The sequence below is a fragment of the Eschrichtius robustus genome, chromosome 4 (genome assembly GCF_028021215.1).
Source record: "Eschrichtius robustus isolate mEscRob2 chromosome 4, mEscRob2.pri, whole genome shotgun sequence".
NCBI classification, from domain to species: Eukaryota; Metazoa; Chordata; class Mammalia; order Artiodactyla; family Eschrichtiidae; genus Eschrichtius; species Eschrichtius robustus.
In genome coordinates, this window is record NC_090827.1 from 133,904,749 (window position 1) to 133,918,118 (window position 13,370).

Here is a 13,370-nt window from a genome sequence, read left to right on the forward strand (position 1 = left end):
TGCTGCATGTCTGTATGTTCTCCTTCATAAAAACTATGGGCTAACATCAGCTAGTGTAGTAGCTTTTGTCACAGTTTGAGTGAGTTAACCAATCTTCACTTAAGAAAAGGAAAGGAAAGGAGAAAAGGAGACAGAAGAAAAGAGAGGAGGGAGAACTGGAGTTTGCATGTATTGTTATTGTTGTAATTATGTTTTGTTTATTTGAGTTAGTTGATTAGAATTAAAAATGTAAGCATTTGCAAGTAGATGATAAATTTACCTTTATACTCCCAGGAAATTTTAACTGAAGAGTTAAGCCAATTAGGTATAGAATAAAGTAAGCTGAGATTGGAAAACTCCTGTGCTTGCTGCCTGTTTTTATAAATAAAGTTTTATTGGAACAGCCACACCCATTGCTTGTTTAGCTGACAATATGAAAGTATTTACTGTCTGACCCTTTAAGAAAACCCCTGAACAAATTTTGGGACCAAAACTGTTCAGATAAACTGTTTATTGGCTTGGATTGAGTCATTCAGTAAATATTTATTGAACATCTGTTATGTGCCAGGCTGTGTGCTAGGTGATGGAGATGCAAAATCAAACATGTCCTACAAAAATGTTTGACTCTCTTTTTTATTACTAATTATAACACCAGTTGTAGAAAGCTAATAGGAGTTATAAGAGCTAGGAAATACTAATAAGACAGATCTCATTTGTTTGAAGCAGTAATAATACTGCATCTCTTAGGCAGTGACCTTATCAGTTATCTGACACCATAGATACTCCAACTCCTTTTCTCTGGTTTTCCTGATTCCCTTCTATGCTACTCAATTATTTTTTCTATAGTATTTATTACCATATAGTTTACTTACAATGTTTATTATTTTTTATCTCCCCTTGTCCCAGTGTAAACTCCATAAGGGCAAGGATTTTTGTTCTGTTTACTAATGTATCCAAGTACCTGGAACACATGGTAAGCAGTTAGCATGAAGGAGACCTGCCTTACATACTCTTCTTAGTAGCTATATTAATATATTTGGAAAGCATCAGTGTTTTCATGTCAGCTATAATTTTGTTGATTCAAAATGAAAATAATTTGCTGAGCTAAATTGTGTATCTTTTTGTTTTATATGTTCTTCGTTGAGAAAACTAGTATTTCCTATATTCTTAACCTCCTCACTTTGTCACTAGTTGTATATCATTCATGTAGTTTTTCTTGGATGTAATAGATAAATGTTTAGTAAAAATCGTTTTGCGTAGTTGAGTAATATATTTATTGAAAAGAAAAGTGCACACTAAGATTAGAGCTTATATCAATTTTTCTGATGACCTTGAGGAAGTAATGTGCTTGCACATTTAATTGCTATTAAAATAATAAGAATAATTTCTCATAAAACTTCTTTTTCTTTTAGTTACATTCGTGAGTATGTTTTGGTGATAGTTGATTACCCTGCCTACATAGTTTGCAAAATTAGTAAGGAGAACAATATTCTGAAGCCAAGTTTCCATGAGTCGATATTTCACATTCATGTTTGTGACCTGAACCTGTATTCCTTCAGACAGTGAGAAAAGCCAAATGTTCTCATAAGCAGTGAGGATTTTCTTCATGGAAAACAAAGAAGTAAAAGTGTATTCCAAATAAAAGTATAATGTGTATATTGAATATTATAGGTAAATCTACCTATATAAATATGAATAAATGCTTTTATGCATTTCATTGTAGGATTTTTTTCTTGGTATTATTTTTAAAGTAAAAATTGAAGGGAAGGTACATGAAGGGAATCAGAAAAATCAAGAAATATTACCATTTTTAATTGATCAGGCAACATCATCTGTAATTCTAATGACCCTGCAAAGTAATATTTCTGTTTACATTTTGGAGATGAGAAGATTGATGTTCAGTGAGATTAATAGCTTGTCATGGTTCAAGAACTAATAAGTAATAAAGGCAGTATTGTACGGCAGGGCTTTCTGTCTCTGAATACCTTATTCTTTATCCTACAGCATGTCAATTTCTCATATATTGTCATGGTGTGCTCCCAAATAACTATACTCTATATTGACACTTCATTTTAAAAATTCACATTTTGTAACATTTACACTGTATACTTTTAAAATTTAAATTTTGTAATGTAGTATGCTTCTAAATAACCTGGAAAGAGTGTTCTACGAAAGGAAATGGTTTCCTAATTCCAGGGAGTGGTGCATGGAGGGAATAAATGCCTCCTTGTCTGTCATTTTCAAATTAAAGCCATTGCTTTCCAATTTTAAGCTGACATATGTTCTTCCATTTTACCTCTCTCATCTTGTTAACATTTATTAGTCATTATATAGCCATATATATGCATGCACATAATCACAATATGATTTTCACAGTTTGTTTTTATTTAAAATATTTAATATTGCAAAAGTTTTTAATTGAAAGTGTTGTGTATAAAGGCATTACCCAAAGACATCTTTATTATATAAATGGACTGCTGAAGAAACTGGGATGTTATATGTTACTTTTTATGACTATAGTTTATTTTGTTCATATCATTAACTGGGATTACCATGCCATATTAACCAAGAAATTGAGATAATGTCATTCTGTAGCCCTTCACATAAGATTCACTTCTAGTTTTTCTAAATTCAGATGTTTAGTTTTCTAAGAATGAATACTTTGCCTCATTTAATGAGTTTTCATTTTTTAAAGCATTAAGAAATAATGTATTGTTTTTACTGTGATTTGAGGATATATGACATATGAACCCTTATAGTCTGGTTTAATATAGAATTTGATGTTATCTTGTTAGATAAACATCTAAATTTTGAGATAGCCCTCAGATTTTACATTTAATAAGATAATGAAAAGGGCTCATTAAACTTCGTTTGATGAAAGACTGAGAAACCATAGGGCAGTGAAGGAATTAGCATTTGTGATAAAAGTTATATGTTTAAGTCTTGTGGTGGCATATGAAAAAGAACACTAGTCTTGAAAAATCAGGAAATTTAGATTTTAATATTATATTTAATTCTGTAACTTTCCAGGACTCCCTACAGCTGCCTCCCATTTCTACCTCTTATTCATCATGAATTTAACTTTTCCCCTTGCATTATTAGATCATAAAACCAAGAGTGAAAGGTTAATTATAATAATGTTATGAAGTTGTTTTGTATGTACTTAAACATTATATAAATGTTAATTCTTATTATAATAATGATGATTATTACAATAATTGAGGACCTATGGATACTGTTTATTAATATCAAAGATGAACTTAAATTAGTATCTGTTGAATGAGTATATCACTGAATGACTGAATGAATTCAGAGCTCTGGGCTCCAAAATTATTTAAAGCCTCCCTTTGAATGGAAGGTCCTTCTCCTTGGTTTTGGAAATATTATTTTAAAAGACAACTTAATATTGTTATTTAGTTATTTTCTATAAATGCCAAAGAGAAACTATAGAGTCCTCCTAAAGACAAGTAAGGAGGTAAGGAAAAACCAAAAAAATTGATGAACTAAATTGTTAATTTTTATTTGTTTTATATGTTCCTCAGGTATTGAGGTTAAAATTCAGGTGTAGATGCAGTCCTCTTTTGAGATTTTTGTTAGAGTCTTGTCATGTTCATTCCCTCCATATCAGACAATAATACTGCCCAAGATGGTTCTTGATTTAAGGATGGATTTTTTTTTTGTAGTTCATATTTGTTTATCATTTGTCTTATGAAACTTAATTTCTTCCATCATTCAGATTTCAGTTTCTCTTCCATCAGAGAAATAGTGATATGGAATCATTTTGTCTAAATAGTTGGTTAAGAGTACAAAATGCAGAAGATAGAAACTTAAATACAGAATAGTAAATTTGTTTCTATTCTTCTTTATCTGATTCCCAAGCATTAACACTTTTTCTTCTGGTACTGGTGTTTTTAAGATTCTTCCAAAAGTGTCCCTGGGGCACAGAAATTCTGTTTAGATTTTTCCTCTGTGCTTTGTTTTCTTGATATTTTCATTTTACAGAATGAATTTGCCATTTACTTTTGATGAAGTTAATATCTGTATAGTAAGTATCTTTAGCTTCTTATTACCTTGATTTAGAGGATAATTTGAACGTTAGATTTTTTTAAAAGGCGTGTACACAGATGGCCATTGGTAGTCAAATCTAGTTTGTAACTAATCTACTGTTAAGTTAGTTATCAGGGGCTAGTGAGGAGTCAATCACATATTTATATTTCCTGTTTCATGTATTTACAAATATTTGATGATCGTCATTGGCTTTTTTTCTCTAATGTGTTTTAAACTTCAAGGAATGAAGGCTCTGTATACTTATCTCTCTGCATGTGCATTTTCTTGTGTTTATTTTCACTGGTTTTAAGTAACCTACTATACATATAAATGTACATTTAAAAAGATGGTCCTTCCAAAAGCTTTGCTTGGGGTCTTTGCTAGGAGGATGATTTAGAGGGATGGAGAGGGTCGCTTGCTTTACTATTTATCATTTTCCCAGACAAATCCATGGAGACAGGCTGCTGATAGGACAGGAGAAAAACAACAAAAACAAATACAGTGCTTTGGCTTGGAACTGAATTGTATTATCTGTGCTGTCAGCTAGAGTCTTTGCTCACTTACCCAGACAATCTCTACAGGGATTAAAACATCCCCCTGCATTAGTAATAGCCTTTAGTATGCTGCAGCCTCATACCAGTTTAAAAAAAAAAAATCTGGCTATAAACAGTTTTTAATAGCTTGCAAAATCCTCACCAGTTCAACCTTTGGGGAGAGTGATTATGCTGATGAATCAAACAGGAATGTCAGTAATTAAATTGCTAATTACCTGTATTTCATTTTTAGTTTCTATATATAGCTCCTCACAACCCCCAACTTTGAGCCTGATTTGGAAGGTTTATATTTTGTCGTCTTTGTCAAAGTTAAGAAGAAAAACATGAGCATATATAGTAATGGGTACACTGGCAATACAAGAGTTATTTTGAGGACATTTCTCTTATTTTTTAAAGTTATAAGAATTTTGACTCTGCATGAAAGTTTAGAGGGAGAGATGTATAGAAACAAACAACAGCAAGAAGAAAAACTTCAAAAGTTGCTGTAAACCAAACAAAAACTATTAGAACTAGCTTTTATATCAATGTCTGAGCTATCCAGGAAGCTGATTATCTATTCTTTTCTTTAAAATTTTTAATAATGGCGATTTTACAGTCTTCTATAGCAGTGATTCTCAACTGGTGGTCCCCAACCATCCCACACCCCTCGGACATTTGGCAGGGTCTGGAGACATTTTTGGTTGTCTCAGGTAGAGTGATGATATTGGCATCCAGTAGGTAGAGACCAGGGATGCTGCTGAACATCCTATAATGTACAAAAGAGCTCCCACAACAAAGTATTATCTAGCCCAAAAGTCAGTTTTGTTGAGGTTGAGAAACCTTGCTCTCAAGCATGGATTTTTATCTTGATGGGAGTTTTTAAAAATGAATAGCTACACTGATGTTTACAGTGTTTTATAGAGAGATTTTATTTTATTTGTTTGAATTACTAAGAAGAGAGAAAAGAGACTTTAGATGTTGATTTGGGGTTTATGGACATGGAAAATACAAACATTCTTTGAAAAATGTTCATGGAGACAATATGGTGATCTCATGATACAGAGAAATGAAAATCTTATTTTATCATAGATAAAGAGATAAAGAGAGAAATTTTGTGTTATATTTTTACCTTCACAAATATGAAAGGAAACTTCTACTTTGTAGGAGATGGGGTTATAAAGAATTATTTCTATATTGATGAATTAAATAGTTTAATAAAAAAGAATAATCACAGTATGTAAAGTTAATTATCTTAGCAGAATATTCAGCAGCCTGAAGCTCTGAATTTACTTCTTAGTTGTGACTGTGGTTAATTTATTTAATGTCTAAGCCTCAGTTAACACATCTGGAAAGTCATGTGGTTATTTTAAACTTGTCAAATGGGTGTTTGCTAATTTGTATTGACACTTAACTTTTCTCAGATGAATTAAAAGAATTGTCCAACCTTTAACTAATTGATTGCTGCACCTCAGTGTAAGAAGTAGGCATTCCCTTGTTCATTCCACAAATGGAGCTATTGTACCTCCATTCATTTTCATCATTATCTACTAAATCACAGTAATTTGCAGTAGAAGGATGTATAGGTAACCACACATGTATAAACACAAACACACCTAGTAACTTAGTGGTAGGGAAGTTAGAAACTGGCAAAAAGTACTTACATTGCCTTCCAGAGCTCTAGGCTTTTGGAACCTGGCCTGGGATCCAGAGCATAGCTATTACAACCATTGAGGTTTATGGAAGTAGTACATGGGGAAGAGCATATAGCCTCTAAAGAGATTTAATAATTTTTCATCCATTGTGCTAAACAAACCAAAAATTACATTGGGGACTAAATGTAAGTCGTCTTCTTAACTCCACAAACATTTAAAAAATTGCAGTTGACCTTATTTTTTAAATAGTTATGTTGTCTGCCTTACTTCCCACACCCCAATAACTGGATGCATTCTATGAAATAGTCATGTTTTCTGTAAAGTAGAAGGTGAAAAAAAAATGCAGCTTGAAGTCACAAATCATAGCAAGTCACTTTACCTTTGTTTACATGTTTAAGAAGTTGTCTCTTTCATGAAGACACACAGGAGATCTGCATTCTATCACCACCAAAAGTCTTCTTAGGGTTTTCATTTTGTTGTGTTTTCTTAAATTAAGGGACCAGCCAGAGCCGTGAAGTTAGTACAGAGAAAAAAAATGGTCTCAGCTAGAGGTAAAAAACGCAGTTTGACGATCTCTTCGAGATTGTAACGTGTAAAATAAATTGTTTCACTGATAACCAAAAGCAAAGTAATAAATTTCATGTTATCCTGTATTTTGTATATTCTTTTAGTTATTTTTTCATTTTAAAGAATTTTTTTAGATGATATTTTGAATAGGCAGTATAGATCTAAAAAATCTAAAGTGTACAGAAAGAACTACATGGTGATACCTTGCTTCTACCTCTGCATCCCAGTCTTGTCTCCTTCACCTCATTTTTATTAGTCTCTTTCTTCTTCCAATGCTGTTTTTAATACAAGCAATATGTATATTTATTGTTTCTAAACCCATGTCCCCCATAGATATACAAAATGTAGGAAACTGTGCGTACTGCTCAGTGCTTTGCTTTTTCCCTTTAGCCTTGTATCTTGGAGATCTTTCCTTCTCAGTATATGGGTATTTTCTTCATCCTTTTGTAGGCTACATAGACACAGAACTACATACAAATAGTCCCCTATTGATGGACACTGAAGCTGTTGCCAGTCTTTTGCCATAACTAACAGTACATCAATGAATAACCTTGTCCAAGTGTTATTTTGTACTTGTACAAGTTTGTTGCAAAGTGGAATTGCTGAATTAAAGGATAAATCCTTTGTAATTTTGGTAGATATTGGCTTATTTCCTTGTATGCTAGTTCTACCATTTTGCCCTTTCATCAGTAATTTTGAATGTGTCAGGATTTCCAGGTTGGTACCAGCAATTAGTAGTTAATTGAAAAAGTCAGTAAAGAATCATTAAAATATTTTATATGAGGTTTAATGATTTTACTTTAACAAAACATTTAGATACTCATTAATTTCCTGTTCACTTTTTTTTAAGGGAAAATGCTTTTCTTTGAGAATAGTCCACTGATTTGGAGTTCCATGATATCTTTTATCTAAACTTCATTTATTGATTTCAGTGTTTGGCTTTTATAGAGTGAAAACTTAGGACACTCTGAGTGTCCCTATTCTTTTACAGATGTTCTGTTTACACCAAATTAACCGTTACTTTAGTTACTCACCTTTATTGAATTTTCCTGAAGCATTTACCTTGGTTTTCCCGGAAATAGTAATGTTCTTTTAACAGTCATATTTTATTGGTTTATGTAATATTTATTTACATAATGTTACTTTAATATTAAATAATTGTTAAGCTAGAATTTTTGATTCAGGATTTTAAAACTGTGTTTTATTCACTGATGTTTCACTCTTTAGGTATGTCTGGACAAATTAAGTGCTCGGTTAATATATATTGAATAGAAGATAGAAAGGAAAAGAGGTAGTATGGGAATAGACCCAACTGACTGTTGGTATGCACCCAGAACAAGAGAGCAAAAGTTAGGCAAGGAAGGGTGAGTGAGGCATAGCAGAGGGTAATTTACCAGCCAGGGATGTCTAGCACGTCATCACAGGCACTGTTGTGTATTGGAAAATTAAGACTTTTTATGATATTCCTCTGTGGTGAAATTGAAAGAGAAGTGACCTAAAGGAAGCCTGAACTCTTAAGTTCTAACTCACTTACTTAGCATGAGTGCCAGACTGGGCTAGACATCTGTATTATGCTCTTGCCCAGCCAGCAGCCTACTCTCTTTTTGAAAAAAGATACTGAGACTAGTTGAGTATTTTCTAAATTTTGTATTCCCCCATGTATCACCATGAATTTGCCATATTCGCCTTACTGCAGCACCTTACTGCTATTTGCTTTATATTTTTCTTCCGTTGACATTTTAAACACTTAAGGACAATTTACGTCTCCCTAAAAGGAGCACTTACTATAAATAAAAACAACAGTAAAAAATAAATACAATGAAAATAAAGCAGTGCTATGAAGCAAAAGTTAAATATGATCTTTGCAGAGGGCTCTGAGCAAAACAAGATTTACAGTTGTTTAGAGAGATGTGAAAAGCATACCAGTAAATGGAAGCTTTCTTATTTGGTGAAGGACCATGATGTATGCAGCCTATTCTCAGATGGTTCAAAAAAACAAAAGCAAACAACAACTACAAAAACCCACAGCACACTAGAACAAGAGAGCAGAGATAAGGCAGAAGGGTAAAATGTTAATAATAGATGAATTTGAGTAAAGGTTACATGGGAGTTCTTTGTACTGTTCTTATTCTTGCAACTTTAATGTGAATTTGAAGTTATCTCTAAAGAAGTTTAAAAATTAAACGTCTGTGAAAATTGGAAAATTGAAAGGGAATAAATTTTTGATGTTATTTATTTAGTGTAGTATCCATGTATTATCTAAAAGCATCTCAGGTTGTTTTAGGCACTCTATTCTTCCAGAAATAGTGTACTAGATGATCTCTAAGGTCCTTTATAGTTCCACTGTTCAATGGCAGTGTGCATTGCATTAAGGCAGCATAGTTAAAGCTACCTGTGCTCCCAACTCAGTATTTCAATGAATTACATTATGGATGCTCAGTCTGAGGAAAGGCTGTATATTTAGATAAGGTAACCTGAATGGGTTGAAGAGTAGAAGTAGCTTAGGAAGAATAGCCTGGTCTGTTTCAATTGTGAGGAATAGAAATATTAGGTAAGAAAGTTTTTGAGAGGATTCAGAGAGGCTTCTGCCTAACACACAAAATTATTAAGGTTTTTATTTGTTATGTTAATAATACTGATCCTGCTATAATATTTTATTTCTGTTAATAAGAGATTTTAAGAAGTTTGGGTATGGATATATTTCTGAAAAACACTACCACTACCATTAATACTACACCATTAATTGAAGATTTTTTATGTGCTGATGCTGTTCTAAATTCTTTGTATAAATTAGCCCACTCACTTAGTCCTTATAGCAGTCATATGAGGTACTCTTAATCCTATTTTACAGATAAAGAAAGTGAGGCATAGAGGTTAAATAAATTCGATCAAGGTTATATGAAAAGTAAGTGATGGAACCAGATTGTCTGACTTGAAAGTCCATCGCCTTAGCCTTTCTTCTCTACCATATATATTTTTACAGCTTGTTAAAAAATATATAACTAGGGACTTCTACCTTTTAGTTTTCATTTGCCACTGTATCTTATTTATCCATTATTATGCTTTTAGTTCCATTTTATTTCTTTAAGCGTATTAAATATAGTCATTTTGGATTCAGTTTCCAAAAATTTCCAATATATTCAGTCTTTGTAGATCTGATTCTGTGTTTTATAATAACTGGTTCTTTGGTGGTGTATTTCCTCTATTTTGTATGTGTGTGTCAATTTTTATTGTTAGCTTATGTTTCTTGAAAGTTTATTTTTTGAGATCTGAACTTAACATTTTTTTTTTTTTTTTTACTACCCAGAGAGTTTGTTTTTATTCTGCAAGGGACCTAGAGACACTATCAACCGAACAAAAAACTTAAAAAAAAAAAACTTTTATTTATGACATTACTTCAGACTTACAGAACAGTTATAGTAATTTTACAACAAATTCCCTTATATCTTTAACCCAGGCTTCCCAATTGTTAACATTTTCCACATTTAATTTGTCCATTTCCTCTCTACCCGTATTTTTGTATTTCTTCTGAACCATTTGAAAGAATGTTACAGGTGCAATGCCTTTTGACCATAAATACTTATATGTGTGCTCCCTCAAAAACCAAGGCCATTCTCATACAAAATCACAATTCATGGATAAAAATCAGGAAACTGATGCTGACACAATAATGTTATCTAATGTATAGATCCTCACATTTTGTTAATTATCCTAATAATATCCTCTGTAGAAAAGAAAATGCAGTATCATGTACAGCATTGAGTTGTTATATCTCTTTATTCTCATTTAATCTGAAATAGTTCCTCTGTCTTTATCCTTCATGATTTTGACAGTTTTCACAAGTATGAGACAATTATTTTATAGAATGTTCCTCCATTTAGATTTTTCTACTGTTTCTTCATGAGTAGATTCAGGTTATGCATTTTGACAGGAATATCACAGGTATGTTCTTCTTATATCAGGAGGCACATGACTTTGATTTGTATAATGTCATTACTAGTGATGTTATCATTGATCACTTGGTTAAGGTGGTGTCTTCCAGGTTTCTTTACTGTAAAGTTACTGTTTTTCCATTACAGTTTATAAGTATCTTATTGAGGTATATTGTAAGATTGTATAAATACTCTAGTACAACTCAGACTTTGACCACTAATTTTAGAATCCATTGATGCTTCTTGCCTGAACCAGTTATTATTACAATGGTTGCCAAATGGTGGTTTTTCTCATTACATCATTTTTCTGTCTGTTGATTGGCTTTCTACTATGTGGAAGAATGTTCCCTTTTTCCTTGTTTTTATCACTATGGACTTATGAATTCTTACTTTATTCAGTGAGTTTTAATCCTTTACTATCATTATTTGTCTTGATGTTCACATTGTCCCAATTTAGACCACTTGGAGCAACTTCTAGCTGCCATACCCTTTTGCTATATCTCCTTCATTCTTTTATACGTTCTTTCTGGCACGATGTGTCCTGGACTAATAATATACTTTCCCTGCTCCAGTCCTGAAATCAGCCACTTCTCAAGGGGCCCTGATTCGTTTTGATGAAGAATGGTATTTAGAAGCCAGGTTCTGCACACTAAGTGTGCTTATAGCTACTGGGGTGTCCAGGATCAATTTAAACTAAATTTTTAGTTTGAGGTTTTGGGGGCTATGTGTGTAGTCTTAAGACTCATGATTATCAATTCTATAGGGAGTCTTTTTTTTCTTTACTTCTCTTTTACCAAGAGATAAGACTATGATGCCATATTCTGTAGGCTGGGTTAGGCAGTGTTGACCTATTTAAGATGTCCCATTTGGGAGTCAGTTCTCTATGTGCTCCCTCTGATTCAACCATCCACCAAGGCCAGGCCCTTGTTGTTTTTTTTTAACTTTCACAGATGTATGGGATTCATTAATTTCTGGACCACAAGGAATCCTCAGATATACTCAAGGCAAATGCCTGCTCTAGAGTTAGCTATTTTTCATTAGCTTGCCTCTGTAAATTTGTATTTTCTTTTTGTTTCTTGAGAATTCTCTTATATTGCCTTCACCTTTAAAAAAGACAGTTTTTTAATTTTGTGTTTGATATTTTTAGGTGCTGATAACCTAGGTTTTCTCTTTGTTGGGAAAAATACATCTCTATAATTTTAAAATTAGAAATATTTGAGGCTTTCTTCAACAATATGGGATTTTGCTTAAAGGAATTATTTATAAAAATATTAAAGCAAAAATCAAGACAGGGTGTCTTAGAAAGAAGGAAATATTTATGAAGAGTTACAATTGACTAATTTAGTGCTGAAAGTGAAAAGGTAATTCTGAGTGTGGGCAAGTTTCTTGTATCATTTAGACAGTTTATTTGTTCTACCATTTCAATCCATCTCCTTTTGTCTCTTGTTCTTGTCTTTGAGGAGCCTGAGGATCATAACCTTGGCTTTCAGAGAGAGATGAGATAAGCAATAAGTATCCTTGATCTTTTCTGAAGAGTCTAGGAAATTATGTACTTTGCTTTACACTTTCCACACTTTCTCTTCTTAGTCATAAAAAATTAAGATGCAATAGAGTAGTATGCAGGGTGGATCTGTCTTCACTCCCCATTTGGCTTTCATTTGCAACTTGTTTATTCTTGAAAATCATAACATTTCCTGTAGAATTGATGAGCTAGATGTGCTGGGGCTTAGAGAGCTTTAGACCAGATTACAAAGATAAAGGTTCAGTTTAGATAGTATTGTGTTAATGAGGCCGTAATTATGGGATATTTCCTTGTAGTGATCAGTGATTTTCATCTCTTCCAAACTCACAGAATTTATCATCAACCCTGACCAGCCATTTCAGTTTTGTCTTAATTGTTGCAAATACTGGTCAAGGAACTGTGGATGGATCCCTGCAAATTAATCACTCCTGTTGAGGAAACAATTCATTGCATTTGAATTTGTACAGTGAATCATTAACATAATGCCCATATTTAAAGTTCTGCCTATATCTTTTCTGACATTTTCTATCTTACTTTTATCCACATAACTTCTAGAGAAACCCTTAAAAAAAAAAAAGACTATAATAATTAAGTGTTAATAATGAATAAAGGACTTTGGTGTGATGATGATATCATTTTATTCATTACTATTTACCAATAAAACTGATAATTAGAATTAACCATCCTTTCAATTTATATATACATAAATTATTTTTCTTATTATGTGTGCTGTCATCATATACAGGACCTAAACATGTCCCTCAGGCAAGACTAAATAAGTCTTGGTGAGTGAGGATTGTTACTGCTGTCAAATTCAAGTTACTTTGTTCTGTAACCTTGTCTAAATAGACTATTTTAATTGAGTCAAATTCCACAGGCCTTTTTGTATCCCCTTGGAGCATAATAAACTTTTTCCTTCTAAGTTCTTAAAAGACGAGTATATTCAAGGCTGACTGTTTACAAAACTTTTTAGGGGGAAAATTTAACTTTTTATTTTAAACTGGCTTTGTCACTCTCAGGGATACCATCACCCTGTATTTTTCATTTCTGACCCAGGGGCCAATGTACTCTTTCAATTTCCTACTTGTTTTTTGTTGTTTTGTTGCCTCACTCATGTCCGCACAGCACCCTCTTTCTC

General features: G+C 32.6%; 1 protein-coding gene across 1 annotated transcript in view; it reads left to right on the top strand.

The window, feature by feature from the left end:
• The window catches only part of AFG2A (AFG2 AAA ATPase homolog A), a 328,145-nt gene that overhangs the window by 133,316 nt on the left and 181,459 nt on the right, over positions 1–13,370 (top strand). The window lies entirely within an intron of this gene.